This window comes from Schistocerca nitens, chromosome 9, assembly GCF_023898315.1.
Source record: "Schistocerca nitens isolate TAMUIC-IGC-003100 chromosome 9, iqSchNite1.1, whole genome shotgun sequence".
NCBI classification, from domain to species: Eukaryota; Metazoa; Arthropoda; class Insecta; order Orthoptera; family Acrididae; genus Schistocerca; species Schistocerca nitens.
Window position 1 is genome coordinate 453,213,203 of NC_064622.1, and position 15,299 is coordinate 453,228,501.

The 15,299-nt window shown below is 50.8% G+C and overlaps 43 non-coding genes across 43 annotated transcripts; 18 read left to right on the plus strand and 25 right to left on the minus strand.

Moving 5' to 3' along the window:
• Positions 1 to 87: 87 nt before the first annotated feature.
• Positions 88 to 160, plus strand: Trnar-acg (transfer RNA arginine (anticodon ACG)). The gene has a single exon. It is a non-coding gene; the product is annotated as a tRNA-Arg (tRNA).
• A 287-nt stretch (positions 161 to 447) lies between these two features.
• On the plus strand, positions 448 to 519 carry Trnam-cau (transfer RNA methionine (anticodon CAU)). Its single transcript has one exon. It is a non-coding gene; the product is annotated as a tRNA-Met (tRNA).
• Positions 520 to 753: 234 nt separating this feature from the next.
• Trnad-guc (transfer RNA aspartic acid (anticodon GUC)) lies at positions 754 to 825 on the minus strand. The gene has a single exon. It is a non-coding gene; the product is annotated as a tRNA-Asp (tRNA).
• Positions 826 to 932: 107 nt separating this feature from the next.
• Trnad-guc (transfer RNA aspartic acid (anticodon GUC)) lies at positions 933 to 1,004 on the minus strand. The gene has a single exon. It is a non-coding gene; the product is annotated as a tRNA-Asp (tRNA).
• Positions 1,005 to 1,111: 107 nt separating this feature from the next.
• Trnai-uau (transfer RNA isoleucine (anticodon UAU)) lies at positions 1,112 to 1,203 on the minus strand. The gene is given in 2 exon segments: positions 1,112 to 1,147; positions 1,166 to 1,203. It is a non-coding gene; the product is annotated as a tRNA-Ile (tRNA).
• Positions 1,204 to 1,581: 378 nt separating this feature from the next.
• On the plus strand, positions 1,582 to 1,654 carry Trnar-acg (transfer RNA arginine (anticodon ACG)). The gene has a single exon. It is a non-coding gene; the product is annotated as a tRNA-Arg (tRNA).
• A 287-nt stretch (positions 1,655 to 1,941) lies between these two features.
• Positions 1,942 to 2,013, plus strand: Trnam-cau (transfer RNA methionine (anticodon CAU)). Its single transcript has one exon. It is a non-coding gene; the product is annotated as a tRNA-Met (tRNA).
• Positions 2,014 to 2,247: 234 nt separating this feature from the next.
• On the minus strand, positions 2,248 to 2,319 carry Trnad-guc (transfer RNA aspartic acid (anticodon GUC)). Its single transcript has one exon. It is a non-coding gene; the product is annotated as a tRNA-Asp (tRNA).
• A 107-nt stretch (positions 2,320 to 2,426) lies between these two features.
• Trnai-uau (transfer RNA isoleucine (anticodon UAU)) lies at positions 2,427 to 2,518 on the minus strand. Its single transcript is given in 2 exon segments — positions 2,427 to 2,462; positions 2,481 to 2,518. It is a non-coding gene; the product is annotated as a tRNA-Ile (tRNA).
• Positions 2,519 to 2,896: 378 nt separating this feature from the next.
• Positions 2,897 to 2,969, plus strand: Trnar-acg (transfer RNA arginine (anticodon ACG)). The gene has a single exon. It is a non-coding gene; the product is annotated as a tRNA-Arg (tRNA).
• A 287-nt stretch (positions 2,970 to 3,256) lies between these two features.
• On the plus strand, positions 3,257 to 3,328 carry Trnam-cau (transfer RNA methionine (anticodon CAU)). The gene has a single exon. It is a non-coding gene; the product is annotated as a tRNA-Met (tRNA).
• A 234-nt stretch (positions 3,329 to 3,562) lies between these two features.
• Trnad-guc (transfer RNA aspartic acid (anticodon GUC)) lies at positions 3,563 to 3,634 on the minus strand. Its single transcript has one exon. It is a non-coding gene; the product is annotated as a tRNA-Asp (tRNA).
• Positions 3,635 to 3,741: 107 nt separating this feature from the next.
• Positions 3,742 to 3,813, minus strand: Trnad-guc (transfer RNA aspartic acid (anticodon GUC)). The gene has a single exon. It is a non-coding gene; the product is annotated as a tRNA-Asp (tRNA).
• A 107-nt stretch (positions 3,814 to 3,920) lies between these two features.
• On the minus strand, positions 3,921 to 4,012 carry Trnai-uau (transfer RNA isoleucine (anticodon UAU)). The gene is given in 2 exon segments: positions 3,921 to 3,956; positions 3,975 to 4,012. It is a non-coding gene; the product is annotated as a tRNA-Ile (tRNA).
• Positions 4,013 to 4,390: 378 nt separating this feature from the next.
• Positions 4,391 to 4,463, plus strand: Trnar-acg (transfer RNA arginine (anticodon ACG)). The gene has a single exon. It is a non-coding gene; the product is annotated as a tRNA-Arg (tRNA).
• Positions 4,464 to 4,750: 287 nt separating this feature from the next.
• On the plus strand, positions 4,751 to 4,822 carry Trnam-cau (transfer RNA methionine (anticodon CAU)). The gene has a single exon. It is a non-coding gene; the product is annotated as a tRNA-Met (tRNA).
• Positions 4,823 to 5,056: 234 nt separating this feature from the next.
• On the minus strand, positions 5,057 to 5,128 carry Trnad-guc (transfer RNA aspartic acid (anticodon GUC)). Its single transcript has one exon. It is a non-coding gene; the product is annotated as a tRNA-Asp (tRNA).
• A 107-nt stretch (positions 5,129 to 5,235) lies between these two features.
• Trnad-guc (transfer RNA aspartic acid (anticodon GUC)) lies at positions 5,236 to 5,307 on the minus strand. Its single transcript has one exon. It is a non-coding gene; the product is annotated as a tRNA-Asp (tRNA).
• Positions 5,308 to 5,414: 107 nt separating this feature from the next.
• Positions 5,415 to 5,506, minus strand: Trnai-uau (transfer RNA isoleucine (anticodon UAU)). Its single transcript is given in 2 exon segments — positions 5,415 to 5,450; positions 5,469 to 5,506. It is a non-coding gene; the product is annotated as a tRNA-Ile (tRNA).
• A 378-nt stretch (positions 5,507 to 5,884) lies between these two features.
• Positions 5,885 to 5,957, plus strand: Trnar-acg (transfer RNA arginine (anticodon ACG)). The gene has a single exon. It is a non-coding gene; the product is annotated as a tRNA-Arg (tRNA).
• Positions 5,958 to 6,244: 287 nt separating this feature from the next.
• Positions 6,245 to 6,316, plus strand: Trnam-cau (transfer RNA methionine (anticodon CAU)). Its single transcript has one exon. It is a non-coding gene; the product is annotated as a tRNA-Met (tRNA).
• A 234-nt stretch (positions 6,317 to 6,550) lies between these two features.
• Trnad-guc (transfer RNA aspartic acid (anticodon GUC)) lies at positions 6,551 to 6,622 on the minus strand. The gene has a single exon. It is a non-coding gene; the product is annotated as a tRNA-Asp (tRNA).
• Positions 6,623 to 6,729: 107 nt separating this feature from the next.
• Positions 6,730 to 6,801, minus strand: Trnad-guc (transfer RNA aspartic acid (anticodon GUC)). Its single transcript has one exon. It is a non-coding gene; the product is annotated as a tRNA-Asp (tRNA).
• Positions 6,802 to 6,908: 107 nt separating this feature from the next.
• Positions 6,909 to 7,000, minus strand: Trnai-uau (transfer RNA isoleucine (anticodon UAU)). The gene is given in 2 exon segments: positions 6,909 to 6,944; positions 6,963 to 7,000. It is a non-coding gene; the product is annotated as a tRNA-Ile (tRNA).
• Positions 7,001 to 7,378: 378 nt separating this feature from the next.
• Positions 7,379 to 7,451, plus strand: Trnar-acg (transfer RNA arginine (anticodon ACG)). The gene has a single exon. It is a non-coding gene; the product is annotated as a tRNA-Arg (tRNA).
• Positions 7,452 to 7,738: 287 nt separating this feature from the next.
• Trnam-cau (transfer RNA methionine (anticodon CAU)) lies at positions 7,739 to 7,810 on the plus strand. The gene has a single exon. It is a non-coding gene; the product is annotated as a tRNA-Met (tRNA).
• A 234-nt stretch (positions 7,811 to 8,044) lies between these two features.
• On the minus strand, positions 8,045 to 8,116 carry Trnad-guc (transfer RNA aspartic acid (anticodon GUC)). Its single transcript has one exon. It is a non-coding gene; the product is annotated as a tRNA-Asp (tRNA).
• Positions 8,117 to 8,223: 107 nt separating this feature from the next.
• On the minus strand, positions 8,224 to 8,295 carry Trnad-guc (transfer RNA aspartic acid (anticodon GUC)). The gene has a single exon. It is a non-coding gene; the product is annotated as a tRNA-Asp (tRNA).
• Positions 8,296 to 8,402: 107 nt separating this feature from the next.
• Trnai-uau (transfer RNA isoleucine (anticodon UAU)) lies at positions 8,403 to 8,494 on the minus strand. Its single transcript is given in 2 exon segments — positions 8,403 to 8,438; positions 8,457 to 8,494. It is a non-coding gene; the product is annotated as a tRNA-Ile (tRNA).
• A 378-nt stretch (positions 8,495 to 8,872) lies between these two features.
• Positions 8,873 to 8,945, plus strand: Trnar-acg (transfer RNA arginine (anticodon ACG)). Its single transcript has one exon. It is a non-coding gene; the product is annotated as a tRNA-Arg (tRNA).
• A 287-nt stretch (positions 8,946 to 9,232) lies between these two features.
• Trnam-cau (transfer RNA methionine (anticodon CAU)) lies at positions 9,233 to 9,304 on the plus strand. Its single transcript has one exon. It is a non-coding gene; the product is annotated as a tRNA-Met (tRNA).
• A 234-nt stretch (positions 9,305 to 9,538) lies between these two features.
• On the minus strand, positions 9,539 to 9,610 carry Trnad-guc (transfer RNA aspartic acid (anticodon GUC)). Its single transcript has one exon. It is a non-coding gene; the product is annotated as a tRNA-Asp (tRNA).
• Positions 9,611 to 9,717: 107 nt separating this feature from the next.
• Positions 9,718 to 9,789, minus strand: Trnad-guc (transfer RNA aspartic acid (anticodon GUC)). Its single transcript has one exon. It is a non-coding gene; the product is annotated as a tRNA-Asp (tRNA).
• A 107-nt stretch (positions 9,790 to 9,896) lies between these two features.
• On the minus strand, positions 9,897 to 9,988 carry Trnai-uau (transfer RNA isoleucine (anticodon UAU)). Its single transcript is given in 2 exon segments — positions 9,897 to 9,932; positions 9,951 to 9,988. It is a non-coding gene; the product is annotated as a tRNA-Ile (tRNA).
• Positions 9,989 to 10,366: 378 nt separating this feature from the next.
• Positions 10,367 to 10,439, plus strand: Trnar-acg (transfer RNA arginine (anticodon ACG)). The gene has a single exon. It is a non-coding gene; the product is annotated as a tRNA-Arg (tRNA).
• Positions 10,440 to 10,726: 287 nt separating this feature from the next.
• Positions 10,727 to 10,798, plus strand: Trnam-cau (transfer RNA methionine (anticodon CAU)). Its single transcript has one exon. It is a non-coding gene; the product is annotated as a tRNA-Met (tRNA).
• A 234-nt stretch (positions 10,799 to 11,032) lies between these two features.
• On the minus strand, positions 11,033 to 11,104 carry Trnad-guc (transfer RNA aspartic acid (anticodon GUC)). Its single transcript has one exon. It is a non-coding gene; the product is annotated as a tRNA-Asp (tRNA).
• Positions 11,105 to 11,211: 107 nt separating this feature from the next.
• Positions 11,212 to 11,283, minus strand: Trnad-guc (transfer RNA aspartic acid (anticodon GUC)). Its single transcript has one exon. It is a non-coding gene; the product is annotated as a tRNA-Asp (tRNA).
• A 107-nt stretch (positions 11,284 to 11,390) lies between these two features.
• On the minus strand, positions 11,391 to 11,482 carry Trnai-uau (transfer RNA isoleucine (anticodon UAU)). Its single transcript is given in 2 exon segments — positions 11,391 to 11,426; positions 11,445 to 11,482. It is a non-coding gene; the product is annotated as a tRNA-Ile (tRNA).
• A 378-nt stretch (positions 11,483 to 11,860) lies between these two features.
• Positions 11,861 to 11,933, plus strand: Trnar-acg (transfer RNA arginine (anticodon ACG)). The gene has a single exon. It is a non-coding gene; the product is annotated as a tRNA-Arg (tRNA).
• Positions 11,934 to 12,220: 287 nt separating this feature from the next.
• Trnam-cau (transfer RNA methionine (anticodon CAU)) lies at positions 12,221 to 12,292 on the plus strand. Its single transcript has one exon. It is a non-coding gene; the product is annotated as a tRNA-Met (tRNA).
• Positions 12,293 to 12,526: 234 nt separating this feature from the next.
• Trnad-guc (transfer RNA aspartic acid (anticodon GUC)) lies at positions 12,527 to 12,598 on the minus strand. Its single transcript has one exon. It is a non-coding gene; the product is annotated as a tRNA-Asp (tRNA).
• A 107-nt stretch (positions 12,599 to 12,705) lies between these two features.
• Trnad-guc (transfer RNA aspartic acid (anticodon GUC)) lies at positions 12,706 to 12,777 on the minus strand. The gene has a single exon. It is a non-coding gene; the product is annotated as a tRNA-Asp (tRNA).
• Positions 12,778 to 15,299: the final 2,522 nt, after the last annotated feature.

Sequence of the window (15,299 nt, forward strand, 5' to 3'; positions counted from 1 at the left end):
TGGTGCCTTCCTTGGGAGCTTGATGAGCCCTGGAGAACACGTTTCTTAGCGAATTGCACTTGTCTCGTAGCGAGAAATGCTGCCACTGGCCCTGTGGCGCAACGGATAACGCGTCTGACTACGGATCAGAAGATTCCAGGTTCGAATCCTGGCAGGGTCGGCATTTTGTTAGTTGCCAACGCGTAGCTGGGCAGTGGATTTCGTATGTCGCCGCATCGTGCAGTGCTTTGTTACTCCTGTGCATCTCGCAGCTGCATGTCGAGGCGATCGTGGTAAATATCGCTGCGTGCAAGCGTCAGCGTAGCGTCAGTCGAGCAAAGTCGAGACAAGTCAAGCTGAGAGCTGTAGGAGATGTTACGCAATCAAATGTAGGCGCGTGAAAGCGACGCAGACAACACTGCCCAAGTGTCCCAAGTGATGTGACGAAGAGCCAGTATACACCCACACAGCAGAGTGGCGCAGTGGAAGCGTGCTGGGCCCATAACCCAGAGGTCCGTGGATCGAAACCACGCTCTGCTAAAATTATTTCTTTTCCTGATTGTGTCGAGCACGATTATTACGCCTAGAGAGTCGGCTGGGGGCATTGATTCAGCCTCAAAAGCAAACCCCGTAATTCTGAAGTGTGAAGAATGCGAGAACTACTTCCTATGATGCATCATTTTTTAAGATTTTGCAGCAAGTCAATGGCAAAGTTAATGCTCTTCCGCCCCACACGCGCAACACTCGAGCAGGTTTGTGAGATAAAAATCGCGTCTCCCCGGCGGGGAATCGAACCCCGGTCTCCCGCGTGACAGGCGGGGATACTAACCACTATACTACCGAGGACGGGATGCAGGCAGCTGTCTGTGTGGGAGACACTTGTTGCAAGTAGCTGTAAACGGTCTACACTAAGTTCGGCGACTGATAGTGCAATAATTAAAAATCTAGTGTGCCTCCCCGGCGGGGAATCGAACCCCGGTCTCCCGCGTGACAGGCGGGGATACTAACCACTATACTACCGAGGAAGACGCAACTAGCGCCTATAATGCACATTAATCTTGCTGACATAGCTGATACATCTGAAATGTAGCCTCCCGATGCTGTCAGAGACAGCTGCTACGAAATAAAAGTATGCCCCAGGTGAGGCTCGAACTCACAACCCCGGCATTGCTCACGGCTACTGCCTTATAAGTACCGTGCGCTAACCAATTGCGCCACTGGGGCTACAGCGAAACGCTCTCAGTTAGCCATATTCGCTTTGCTGCAAACCAGTGGTGGCTACAAAAACATATGATCGCCACCTGCGGCCATACTGCGACTTTGGCACCTAAGTACGAATGCTTCGTGCTATTCGTGTTTGATATGCTACGCTTACATGCACATCAACCGCCTCTCGTCATCGAAAAAATGCAGAAAAACGCGCGCCTTGCCTCGTGCTACCTGTCGAACAGCGAGCGCAGATGTGTGGCAAGCTCCAAGCTCTGCAGGCGCACCGCGACCACGCAGCTGGACGAGTGGTGCCTTCCTTGGGAGCTTGATGAGCCCTGGAGAACACGTTTCTTAGCGAATTGCACTTGTCTCGTAGCGAGAAATGCTGCCACTGGCCCTGTGGCGCAACGGATAACGCGTCTGACTACGGATCGGAAGATTCCAGGTTCGAATCCTGGCAGGGTCGGCATTTTGTTAGTTGCCAACGCGTAGCTGGGCAGTGGATTTCGTATGTCGCCGCATCGTGCAGTGCTTTGTTACTCCTGTGCATCTCGCAGCTGCATGTCGAGGCGATCGTGGTAAATATCGCTGCGTGCAAGCGTCAGCGTAGCGTCAGTCGAGCAAAGTCGAGACAAGTCAAGCTGAGAGCTGTAGGAGATGTTACGCAATCAAATGTAGGCGCGTGAAAGCGACGCAGACAACACTGCCCAAGTGTCCCAAGTGATGTGACGAAGAGCCAGTATACACCCACACAGCAGAGTGGCGCAGTGGAAGCGTGCTGGGCCCATAACCCAGAGGTCCGTGGATCGAAACCACGCTCTGCTAAAATTATTTCTTTTCCTGATTGTGTCGAGCACGATTATTACGCCTAGAGAGTCGGCTGGCGGCATTGATTCAGCCTCAAAAGCAAACCCCGTAATTCTGAAGTGTGAAGAATGCGAGAACTACTTCCTATGATGCATCATTTTTTAAGATTTTGCAGCAAGTCAATGGCAAAGTTAATGCTCTTCCGCCCCACACGCGCAACACTCGAGCAGGTTTGTGAGATAAAAATCGCGTCTCCCCGGCGGGGAATCGAACCCCGGTCTCCCGCGTGACAGGCGGGGATACTAACCACTATACTACCGAGGAAGACGCAACTAGCGCCTATAATGCACATTAATCTTGCTGACATAGCTGATACATCTGAAATGTAGCCTCCCGATGCTGTCAGAGACAGCTGCTACGAAATAAAAGTATGCCCCAGGTGAGGCTCGAACTCACAACCCCGGCATTGCTCACGGCTACTGCCTTATAAGTACCGTGCGCTAACCAATTGCGCCACTGGGGCTACAGCGAAACGCTCTCAGTTAGCCATATTCGCTTTGCTGCAAACCAGTGGTGGCTACAAAAACATATGATCGCCACCTGCGGCCATACTGCGACTTTGGCACCTAAGTACGAATGCTTCGTGCTATTCGTGTTTGATATGCTACGCTTACATGCACATCAACCGCCTCTCGTCATCGAAAAAATGCAGAAAAACGCGCGCCTTGCCTCGTGCTACCTGTCGAACAGCGAGCGCAGATGTGTGGCAAGCTCCAAGCTCTGCAGGCGCACCGCGACCACGCAGCTGGACGAGTGGTGCCTTCCTTGGGAGCTTGATGAGCCCTGGAGAACACGTTTCTTAGCGAATTGCACTTGTCTCGTAGCGAGAAATGCTGCCACTGGCCCTGTGGCGCAACGGATAACGCGTCTGACTACGGATCAGAAGATTCCAGGTTCGAATCCTGGCAGGGTCGGCATTTTGTTAGTTGCCAACGCGTAGCTGGGCAGTGGATTTCGTATGTCGCCGCATCGTGCAGTGCTTTGTTACTCCTGTGCATCTCGCAGCTGCATGTCGAGGCGATCGTGGTAAATATCGCTGCGTGCAAGCGTCAGCGTAGCGTCAGTCGAGCAAAGTCGAGACAAGTCAAGCTGAGAGCTGTAGGAGATGTTACGCAATCAAATGTAGGCGCGTGAAAGCGACGCAGACAACACTGCCCAAGTGTCCCAAGTGATGTGACGAAGAGCCAGTATACACCCACACAGCAGAGTGGCGCAGTGGAAGCGTGCTGGGCCCATAACCCAGAGGTCCGTGGATCGAAACCACGCTCTGCTAAAATTATTTCTTTTCCTGATTGTGTCGAGCACGATTATTACGCCTAGAGAGTCGGCTGGGGGCATTGATTCAGCCTCAAAAGCAAACCCCGTAATTCTGAAGTGTGAAGAATGCGAGAACTACTTCCTATGATGCATCATTTTTTAAGATTTTGCAGCAAGTCAATGGCAAAGTTAATGCTCTTCCGCCCCACACGCGCAACACTCGAGCAGGTTTGTGAGATAAAAATCGCGTCTCCCCGGCGGGGAATCGAACCCCGGTCTCCCGCGTGACAGGCGGGGATACTAACCACTATACTACCGAGGACGGGATGCAGGCAGCTGTCTGTGTGGGAGACACTTGTTGCAAGTAGCTGTAAACGGTCTACACTAAGTTCGGCGACTGATAGTGCAATAATTAAAAATCTAGTGTGCCTCCCCGGCGGGGAATCGAACCCCGGTCTCCCGCGTGACAGGCGGGGATACTAACCACTATACTACCGAGGAAGACGCAACTAGCGCCTATAATGCACATTAATCTTGCTGACATAGCTGATACATCTGAAATGTAGCCTCCCGATGCTGTCAGAGACAGCTGCTACGAAATAAAAGTATGCCCCAGGTGAGGCTCGAACTCACAACCCCGGCATTGCTCACGGCTACTGCCTTATAAGTACCGTGCGCTAACCAATTGCGCCACTGGGGCTACAGCGAAACGCTCTCAGTTAGCCATATTCGCTTTGCTGCAAACCAGTGGTGGCTACAAAAACATATGATCGCCACCTGCGGCCATACTGCGACTTTGGCACCTAAGTACGAATGCTTCGTGCTATTCGTGTTTGATATGCTACGCTTACATGCACATCAACCGCCTCTCGTCATCGAAAAAATGCAGAAAAACGCGCGCCTTGCCTCGTGCTACCTGTCGAACAGCGAGCGCAGATGTGTGGCAAGCTCCAAGCTCTGCAGGCGCACCGCGACCACGCAGCTGGACGAGTGGTGCCTTCCTTGGGAGCTTGATGAGCCCTGGAGAACACGTTTCTTAGCGAATTGCACTTGTCTCGTAGCGAGAAATGCTGCCACTGGCCCTGTGGCGCAACGGATAACGCGTCTGACTACGGATCGGAAGATTCCAGGTTCGAATCCTGGCAGGGTCGGCATTTTGTTAGTTGCCAACGCGTAGCTGGGCAGTGGATTTCGTATGTCGCCGCATCGTGCAGTGCTTTGTTACTCCTGTGCATCTCGCAGCTGCATGTCGAGGCGATCGTGGTAAATATCGCTGCGTGCAAGCGTCAGCGTAGCGTCAGTCGAGCAAAGTCGAGACAAGTCAAGCTGAGAGCTGTAGGAGATGTTACGCAATCAAATGTAGGCGCGTGAAAGCGACGCAGACAACACTGCCCAAGTGTCCCAAGTGATGTGACGAAGAGCCAGTATACACCCACACAGCAGAGTGGCGCAGTGGAAGCGTGCTGGGCCCATAACCCAGAGGTCCGTGGATCGAAACCACGCTCTGCTAAAATTATTTCTTTTCCTGATTGTGTCGAGCACGATTATTACGCCTAGAGAGTCGGCTGGCGGCATTGATTCAGCCTCAAAAGCAAACCCCGTAATTCTGAAGTGTGAAGAATGCGAGAACTACTTCCTATGATGCATCATTTTTTAAGATTTTGCAGCAAGTCAATGGCAAAGTTAATGCTCTTCCGCCCCACACGCGCAACACTCGAGCAGGTTTGTGAGATAAAAATCGCGTCTCCCCGGCGGGGAATCGAACCCCGGTCTCCCGCGTGACAGGCGGGGATACTAACCACTATACTACCGAGGACGGGATGCAGGCAGCTGTCTGTGTGGGAGACACTTGTTGCAAGTAGCTGTAAACGGTCTACACTAAGTTCGGCGACTGATAGTGCAATAATTAAAAATCTAGTGTGCCTCCCCGGCGGGGAATCGAACCCCGGTCTCCCGCGTGACAGGCGGGGATACTAACCACTATACTACCGAGGAAGACGCAACTAGCGCCTATAATGCACATTAATCTTGCTGACATAGCTGATACATCTGAAATGTAGCCTCCCGATGCTGTCAGAGACAGCTGCTACGAAATAAAAGTATGCCCCAGGTGAGGCTCGAACTCACAACCCCGGCATTGCTCACGGCTACTGCCTTATAAGTACCGTGCGCTAACCAATTGCGCCACTGGGGCTACAGCGAAACGCTCTCAGTTAGCCATATTCGCTTTGCTGCAAACCAGTGGTGGCTACAAAAACATATGATCGCCACCTGCGGCCATACTGCGACTTTGGCACCTAAGTACGAATGCTTCGTGCTATTCGTGTTTGATATGCTACGCTTACATGCACATCAACCGCCTCTCGTCATCGAAAAAATGCAGAAAAACGCGCGCCTTGCCTCGTGCTACCTGTCGAACAGCGAGCGCAGATGTGTGGCAAGCTCCAAGCTCTGCAGGCGCACCGCGACCACGCAGCTGGACGAGTGGTGCCTTCCTTGGGAGCTTGATGAGCCCTGGAGAACACGTTTCTTAGCGAATTGCACTTGTCTCGTAGCGAGAAATGCTGCCACTGGCCCTGTGGCGCAACGGATAACGCGTCTGACTACGGATCAGAAGATTCCAGGTTCGAATCCTGGCAGGGTCGGCATTTTGTTAGTTGCCAACGCGTAGCTGGGCAGTGGATTTCGTATGTCGCCGCATCGTGCAGTGCTTTGTTACTCCTGTGCATCTCGCAGCTGCATGTCGAGGCGATCGTGGTAAATATCGCTGCGTGCAAGCGTCAGCGTAGCGTCAGTCGAGCAAAGTCGAGACAAGTCAAGCTGAGAGCTGTAGGAGATGTTACGCAATCAAATGTAGGCGCGTGAAAGCGACGCAGACAACACTGCCCAAGTGTCCCAAGTGATGTGACGAAGAGCCAGTATACACCCACACAGCAGAGTGGCGCAGTGGAAGCGTGCTGGGCCCATAACCCAGAGGTCCGTGGATCGAAACCACGCTCTGCTAAAATTATTTCTTTTCCTGATTGTGTCGAGCACGATTATTACGCCTAGAGAGTCGGCTGGCGGCATTGATTCAGCCTCAAAAGCAAACCCCGTAATTCTGAAGTGTGAAGAATGCGAGAACTACTTCCTATGATGCATCATTTTTTAAGATTTTGCAGCAAGTCAATGGCAAAGTTAATGCTCTTCCGCCCCACACGCGCAACACTCGAGCAGGTTTGTGAGATAAAAATCGCGTCTCCCCGGCGGGGAATCGAACCCCGGTCTCCCGCGTGACAGGCGGGGATACTAACCACTATACTACCGAGGACGGGATGCAGGCAGCTGTCTGTGTGGGAGACACTTGTTGCAAGTAGCTGTAAACGGTCTACACTAAGTTCGGCGACTGATAGTGCAATAATTAAAAATCTAGTGTGCCTCCCCGGCGGGGAATCGAACCCCGGTCTCCCGCGTGACAGGCGGGGATACTAACCACTATACTACCGAGGAAGACGCAACTAGCGCCTATAATGCACATTAATCTTGCTGACATAGCTGATACATCTGAAATGTAGCCTCCCGATGCTGTCAGAGACAGCTGCTACGAAATAAAAGTATGCCCCAGGTGAGGCTCGAACTCACAACCCCGGCATTGCTCACGGCTACTGCCTTATAAGTACCGTGCGCTAACCAATTGCGCCACTGGGGCTACAGCGAAACGCTCTCAGTTAGCCATATTCGCTTTGCTGCAAACCAGTGGTGGCTACAAAAACATATGATCGCCACCTGCGGCCATACTGCGACTTTGGCACCTAAGTACGAATGCTTCGTGCTATTCGTGTTTGATATGCTACGCTTACATGCACATCAACCGCCTCTCGTCATCGAAAAAATGCAGAAAAACGCGCGCCTTGCCTCGTGCTACCTGTCGAACAGCGAGCGCAGATGTGTGGCAAGCTCCAAGCTCTGCAGGCGCACCGCGACCACGCAGCTGGACGAGTGGTGCCTTCCTTGGGAGCTTGATGAGCCCTGGAGAACACGTTTCTTAGCGAATTGCACTTGTCTCGTAGCGAGAAATGCTGCCACTGGCCCTGTGGCGCAACGGATAACGCGTCTGACTACGGATCAGAAGATTCCAGGTTCGAATCCTGGCAGGGTCGGCATTTTGTTAGTTGCCAACGCGTAGCTGGGCAGTGGATTTCGTATGTCGCCGCATCGTGCAGTGCTTTGTTACTCCTGTGCATCTCGCAGCTGCATGTCGAGGCGATCGTGGTAAATATCGCTGCGTGCAAGCGTCAGCGTAGCGTCAGTCGAGCAAAGTCGAGACAAGTCAAGCTGAGAGCTGTAGGAGATGTTACGCAATCAAATGTAGGCGCGTGAAAGCGACGCAGACAACACTGCCCAAGTGTCCCAAGTGATGTGACGAAGAGCCAGTATACACCCACACAGCAGAGTGGCGCAGTGGAAGCGTGCTGGGCCCATAACCCAGAGGTCCGTGGATCGAAACCACGCTCTGCTAAAATTATTTCTTTTCCTGATTGTGTCGAGCACGATTATTACGCCTAGAGAGTCGGCTGGGGGCATTGATTCAGCCTCAAAAGCAAACCCCGTAATTCTGAAGTGTGAAGAATGCGAGAACTACTTCCTATGATGCATCATTTTTTAAGATTTTGCAGCAAGTCAATGGCAAAGTTAATGCTCTTCCGCCCCACACGCGCAACACTCGAGCAGGTTTGTGAGATAAAAATCGCGTCTCCCCGGCGGGGAATCGAACCCCGGTCTCCCGCGTGACAGGCGGGGATACTAACCACTATACTACCGAGGACGGGATGCAGGCAGCTGTCTGTGTGGGAGACACTTGTTGCAAGTAGCTGTAAACGGTCTACACTAAGTTCGGCGACTGATAGTGCAATAATTAAAAATCTAGTGTGCCTCCCCGGCGGGGAATCGAACCCCGGTCTCCCGCGTGACAGGCGGGGATACTAACCACTATACTACCGAGGAAGACGCAACTAGCGCCTATAATGCACATTAATCTTGCTGACATAGCTGATACATCTGAAATGTAGCCTCCCGATGCTGTCAGAGACAGCTGCTACGAAATAAAAGTATGCCCCAGGTGAGGCTCGAACTCACAACCCCGGCATTGCTCACGGCTACTGCCTTATAAGTACCGTGCGCTAACCAATTGCGCCACTGGGGCTACAGCGAAACGCTCTCAGTTAGCCATATTCGCTTTGCTGCAAACCAGTGGTGGCTACAAAAACATATGATCGCCACCTGCGGCCATACTGCGACTTTGGCACCTAAGTACGAATGCTTCGTGCTATTCGTGTTTGATATGCTACGCTTACATGCACATCAACCGCCTCTCGTCATCGAAAAAATGCAGAAAAACGCGCGCCTTGCCTCGTGCTACCTGTCGAACAGCGAGCGCAGATGTGTGGCAAGCTCCAAGCTCTGCAGGCGCACCGCGACCACGCAGCTGGACGAGTGGTGCCTTCCTTGGGAGCTTGATGAGCCCTGGAGAACACGTTTCTTAGCGAATTGCACTTGTCTCGTAGCGAGAAATGCTGCCACTGGCCCTGTGGCGCAACGGATAACGCGTCTGACTACGGATCGGAAGATTCCAGGTTCGAATCCTGGCAGGGTCGGCATTTTGTTAGTTGCCAACGCGTAGCTGGGCAGTGGATTTCGTATGTCGCCGCATCGTGCAGTGCTTTGTTACTCCTGTGCATCTCGCAGCTGCATGTCGAGGCGATCGTGGTAAATATCGCTGCGTGCAAGCGTCAGCGTAGCGTCAGTCGAGCAAAGTCGAGACAAGTCAAGCTGAGAGCTGTAGGAGATGTTACGCAATCAAATGTAGGCGCGTGAAAGCGACGCAGACAACACTGCCCAAGTGTCCCAAGTGATGTGACGAAGAGCCAGTATACACCCACACAGCAGAGTGGCGCAGTGGAAGCGTGCTGGGCCCATAACCCAGAGGTCCGTGGATCGAAACCACGCTCTGCTAAAATTATTTCTTTTCCTGATTGTGTCGAGCACGATTATTACGCCTAGAGAGTCGGCTGGCGGCATTGATTCAGCCTCAAAAGCAAACCCCGTAATTCTGAAGTGTGAAGAATGCGAGAACTACTTCCTATGATGCATCATTTTTTAAGATTTTGCAGCAAGTCAATGGCAAAGTTAATGCTCTTCCGCCCCACACGCGCAACACTCGAGCAGGTTTGTGAGATAAAAATCGCGTCTCCCCGGCGGGGAATCGAACCCCGGTCTCCCGCGTGACAGGCGGGGATACTAACCACTATACTACCGAGGACGGGATGCAGGCAGCTGTCTGTGTGGGAGACACTTGTTGCAAGTAGCTGTAAACGGTCTACACTAAGTTCGGCGACTGATAGTGCAATAATTAAAAATCTAGTGTGCCTCCCCGGCGGGGAATCGAACCCCGGTCTCCCGCGTGACAGGCGGGGATACTAACCACTATACTACCGAGGAAGACGCAACTAGCGCCTATAATGCACATTAATCTTGCTGACATAGCTGATACATCTGAAATGTAGCCTCCCGATGCTGTCAGAGACAGCTGCTACGAAATAAAAGTATGCCCCAGGTGAGGCTCGAACTCACAACCCCGGCATTGCTCACGGCTACTGCCTTATAAGTACCGTGCGCTAACCAATTGCGCCACTGGGGCTACAGCGAAACGCTCTCAGTTAGCCATATTCGCTTTGCTGCAAACCAGTGGTGGCTACAAAAACATATGATCGCCACCTGCGGCCATACTGCGACTTTGGCACCTAAGTACGAATGCTTCGTGCTATTCGTGTTTGATATGCTACGCTTACATGCACATCAACCGCCTCTCGTCATCGAAAAAATGCAGAAAAACGCGCGCCTTGCCTCGTGCTACCTGTCGAACAGCGAGCGCAGATGTGTGGCAAGCTCCAAGCTCTGCAGGCGCACCGCGACCACGCAGCTGGACGAGTGGTGCCTTCCTTGGGAGCTTGATGAGCCCTGGAGAACACGTTTCTTAGCGAATTGCACTTGTCTCGTAGCGAGAAATGCTGCCACTGGCCCTGTGGCGCAACGGATAACGCGTCTGACTACGGATCAGAAGATTCCAGGTTCGAATCCTGGCAGGGTCGGCATTTTGTTAGTTGCCAACGCGTAGCTGGGCAGTGGATTTCGTATGTCGCCGCATCGTGCAGTGCTTTGTTACTCCTGTGCATCTCGCAGCTGCATGTCGAGGCGATCGTGGTAAATATCGCTGCGTGCAAGCGTCAGCGTAGCGTCAGTCGAGCAAAGTCGAGACAAGTCAAGCTGAGAGCTGTAGGAGATGTTACGCAATCAAATGTAGGCGCGTGAAAGCGACGCAGACAACACTGCCCAAGTGTCCCAAGTGATGTGACGAAGAGCCAGTATACACCCACACAGCAGAGTGGCGCAGTGGAAGCGTGCTGGGCCCATAACCCAGAGGTCCGTGGATCGAAACCACGCTCTGCTAAAATTATTTCTTTTCCTGATTGTGTCGAGCACGATTATTACGCCTAGAGAGTCGGCTGGGGGCATTGATTCAGCCTCAAAAGCAAACCCCGTAATTCTGAAGTGTGAAGAATGCGAGAACTACTTCCTATGATGCATCATTTTTTAAGATTTTGCAGCAAGTCAATGGCAAAGTTAATGCTCTTCCGCCCCACACGCGCAACACTCGAGCAGGTTTGTGAGATAAAAATCGCGTCTCCCCGGCGGGGAATCGAACCCCGGTCTCCCGCGTGACAGGCGGGGATACTAACCACTATACTACCGAGGACGGGATGCAGGCAGCTGTCTGTGTGGGAGACACTTGTTGCAAGTAGCTGTAAACGGTCTACACTAAGTTCGGCGACTGATAGTGCAATAATTAAAAATCTAGTGTGCCTCCCCGGCGGGGAATCGAACCCCGGTCTCCCGCGTGACAGGCGGGGATACTAACCACTATACTACCGAGGAAGACGCAACTAGCGCCTATAATGCACATTAATCTTGCTGACATAGCTGATACATCTGAAATGTAGCCTCCCGATGCTGTCAGAGACAGCTGCTACGAAATAAAAGTATGCCCCAGGTGAGGCTCGAACTCACAACCCCGGCATTGCTCACGGCTACTGCCTTATAAGTACCGTGCGCTAACCAATTGCGCCACTGGGGCTACAGCGAAACGCTCTCAGTTAGCCATATTCGCTTTGCTGCAAACCAGTGGTGGCTACAAAAACATATGATCGCCACCTGCGGCCATACTGCGACTTTGGCACCTAAGTACGAATGCTTCGTGCTATTCGTGTTTGATATGCTACGCTTACATGCACATCAACCGCCTCTCGTCATCGAAAAAATGCAGAAAAACGCGCGCCTTGCCTCGTGCTACCTGTCGAACAGCGAGCGCAGATGTGTGGCAAGCTCCAAGCTCTGCAGGCGCACCGCGACCACGCAGCTGGACGAGTGGTGCCTTCCTTGGGAGCTTGATGAGCCCTGGAGAACACGTTTCTTAGCGAATTGCACTTGTCTCGTAGCGAGAAATGCTGCCACTGGCCCTGTGGCGCAACGGATAACGCGTCTGACTACGGATCAGAAGATTCCAGGTTCGAATCCTGGCAGGGTCGGCATTTTGTTAGTTGCCAACGCGTAGCTGGGCAGTGGATTTCGTATGTCGCCGCATCGTGCAGTGCTTTGTTACTCCTGTGCATCTCGCAGCTGCATGTCGAGGCGATCGTGGTAAATATCGCTGCGTGCAAGCGTCAGCGTAGCGTCAGTCGAGCAAAGTCGAGACAAGTCAAGCTGAGAGCTGTAGGAGATGTTACGCAATCAAATGTAGGCGCGTGAAAGCGACGCAGACAACACTGCCCAAGTGTCCCAAGTGATGTGACGAAGAGCCAGTATACACCCACACAGCAGAGTGGCGCAGTGGAAGCGTGCTGGGCCCATAACCCAGAGGTCCGTGGATCGAAACCACGCTCTGCTAAAATTATTTCTTTTCCTGATTGTGTCGAGCACGATTATTACGCCTAGAGAGTCGGCTGGGGGCATTGATTCAGCCTCAAAAGCAAACCCCGTAATTCTGAAGTGTGAAGAATGCGAGAACTACTTCCTATGATGCATCATTTTTTAAGATTTTGCAGCAAGTCAATGGCAAAGTTAATGCTCTTCCGCCCCACACGCGCAACACTCGAGCAGGTTTGTGAGATAAAAATCGCGTCTCCCCGGCGGGGAATCGAACCCCGGTCTCCCGCGTGACAGGCGGGGATACTAACCACTATACTACCGAGGACGGGATGCAGGCAGCTGTCTGTGTGGGAGACACTTGTTGCAAGTAGCTGTAAACGGTCTACACTAAGTTCGGCGACTGATAGTGCAATAATTAAAAATCTAGTGTGCCTCCCCGGCGGGGAATCGAACCCCGGTCTCCCGCGTGACAGGCGGGGATACTAACCACTATACTACCGAGGAAGACGCAACTAGCGCCTATAATGCACATTAATCTTGCTGACATAGCTGATACATCTGAAATGTAGCCTCCCGATGCTGTCAGAGACAGCTGCTACGAAATAAAAGTATGCCCCAGGTGAGGCTCGAACTCACAACCCCGGCATTGCTCACGGCTACTGCCTTATAAGTACCGTGCGCTTTTTTTTTTTTTTTTTTTTTTCTTTTCGCCCACTACAGTCCACCGCTCTACCAACTTTTTTTTTTTTGTTTTCGACTTTTTTTTTTTTTTGTTTTCGAATGCTCTACGACTTTTTTTTTTTTTTTTTTTTTTTTTTTTTTTTTTTTTTTTTTTTTTTCCAATGGCTCCTAACTTCGAAGACTCCGCCCGCCGTAATGTTCTCATATTAGTAGTGTGCGCGGGACTATATTTTATTTTATTATATATTTTTATTTATTTATTTTTTTTTTTTTAATTACATGTGTTTTTTTTTGTTATTTTATTTTCTTATTTTTTTTTTTTTTTTTTTTTTATAATTGCTATTCTGTTTGTCCTTTGTTTTTCCTTATTTTTAATTAAAACTTGGTTAGTTCAAGCGCCATGGGGTAATTTGCAAAAAATATTTTATACCTTGGGTTGCTGACGAGTTGTGTCGCTTTACTTACACTGTAGATCCTGAAATCATCATACGTATCGTCTTTCTTTTTATTCATAATATAATCTATTGTATGGCCTGCCAACCAGGTCCACATATTCCGTTTCGACGGGGGGAAAAGGTCGTTGTCAGGCTGCAGAATCATCTCTGGTTTTATTTCCGTGATCGCAGTTCTCCCGACCAGCGCCAGTTGCCGCCGACACCATTCCCATATCTTTTTATTTTCCCCACAGATACATCTGTGCTGCAGTGTATCTATGAGGTCGCAGTCGCTGCACTTCTCGGTGGGTGCCAACTTAATTCTGTGAAGCTTTTCCTTAGTAGAAATTGTTTCGTTCGCTACCTTGTACCACGTGGATCTGATTCCCGTATCCAGGACCTTATTAGTTATGTTCTTCCAGACCTTGGGCCACCGTATATGTGGGTGCTTGATTTCCATTCTGTTCTTTCTACCATTGCCGTTCAGATACTTATACAGCTCGGCTGTTGTTTTGTCGCGTAAGACAGTGGTCTGCCGCCGAATGTAACTCATGTCAAGGAAAAACCTCCTGACGTGATTGAACGTAGGCGGTATGGTGTCCAAGCGGACAGGGGCCTCTAAACTAATGGGCCTGTGTGACTCGATGACAGCTCGGAGTACACTGTGTGGGTATTCGTGATAAATTTTGAGTGTTCTTCGTATTAGAAGTGCTCGACATTTAGTGTCAACATCAACCACACCAAGGCCCCCGTGACTGGGGGGGAGTGTCGTCACATTGATTCCTACTTTGAAGATATCACCTCGCCAGAGGTACCAACCGACAGCTGCCATCACCCGACTTGCTATTTTGTCAATTATAGGTAGTATTTGGCCCACATACCAAATTTTCGATAAGATTTTTGTATTTACAAAATGTACCCTTTCTAGTAAATTTTGTACTCTACTATTATTCTGTTGCAGGCACGCTCTCGTCATGTTGAGAATGTCCCTCCAAGCCGCCGCTGTCGTTTTCAGAGGGCAACTGGACATGTTAAGACCGAGAAGTTTCAAATTGTCGGTTCGCTCATATTCGTCAGTCCCGTGGAAAGGGAACCCATTCCCCAAAGGCAGCAATTGTGTTTTACGTCTGTTGAGCTTCGAACCGGACGCTTGTTCAAAGTCCTGAACGATAGACTGCACGCCACGAAGGTCCTGTGCAGAAGTAAGCACTACCCCCACATCATCCGCATATGCAATGCAAGTAATGGTGCTGCCATATATATTTATTCCTGGGAGTTGTTGATTGATCCTCCTAATGAGTGGCTCTATCGCAATGACGAAAAGCGACATTGACAAGGGACAGCCCTGGCGGATAGACTTCTCTATAGGAATTGATGGAGTAAGATGTCCATTAACGTTGATCTTTGACGTGGCCCGGGTCAAAAGATTTTTGATCATCTGGACGAATTGTTCTCCAAATCCAAGATGGGTCATCAACGTAAAAAGGTAATGGTGTCGGATCCTGTCAAAGGCTTTATTAAGATCGAGTGCTAAAATTGCCGCTTCCAGACCTGTAGTTGCGCAGTAGCTGATAATCTCTCTGTAGTCAGTCAGACTTTTAATGATCGTGCGCCCAGGAACCGCCGCCGTCTGACTAGTGTGTATTATTTTAGGAAGGACTCGTTTGATCCTGGCTGCCATGACGCGGGCAACGATCTTGTAGTCCGTGTTAAGTAAACAAATGGGGCGGAATTTATTCATGTCGTTACAGGGGTATTCTTTAGGGATGAGAACGATGATGCCGTCGTTGAAGCCTTCAGGTATATTTTGCCCTTCTTTAATTTCATTACATATTTCGACAAAACACCTTTCTAGCAAATACCAAAACTGTTTATAAAATTCCACTGGTAGCCCATCCGCACCAGGAGATT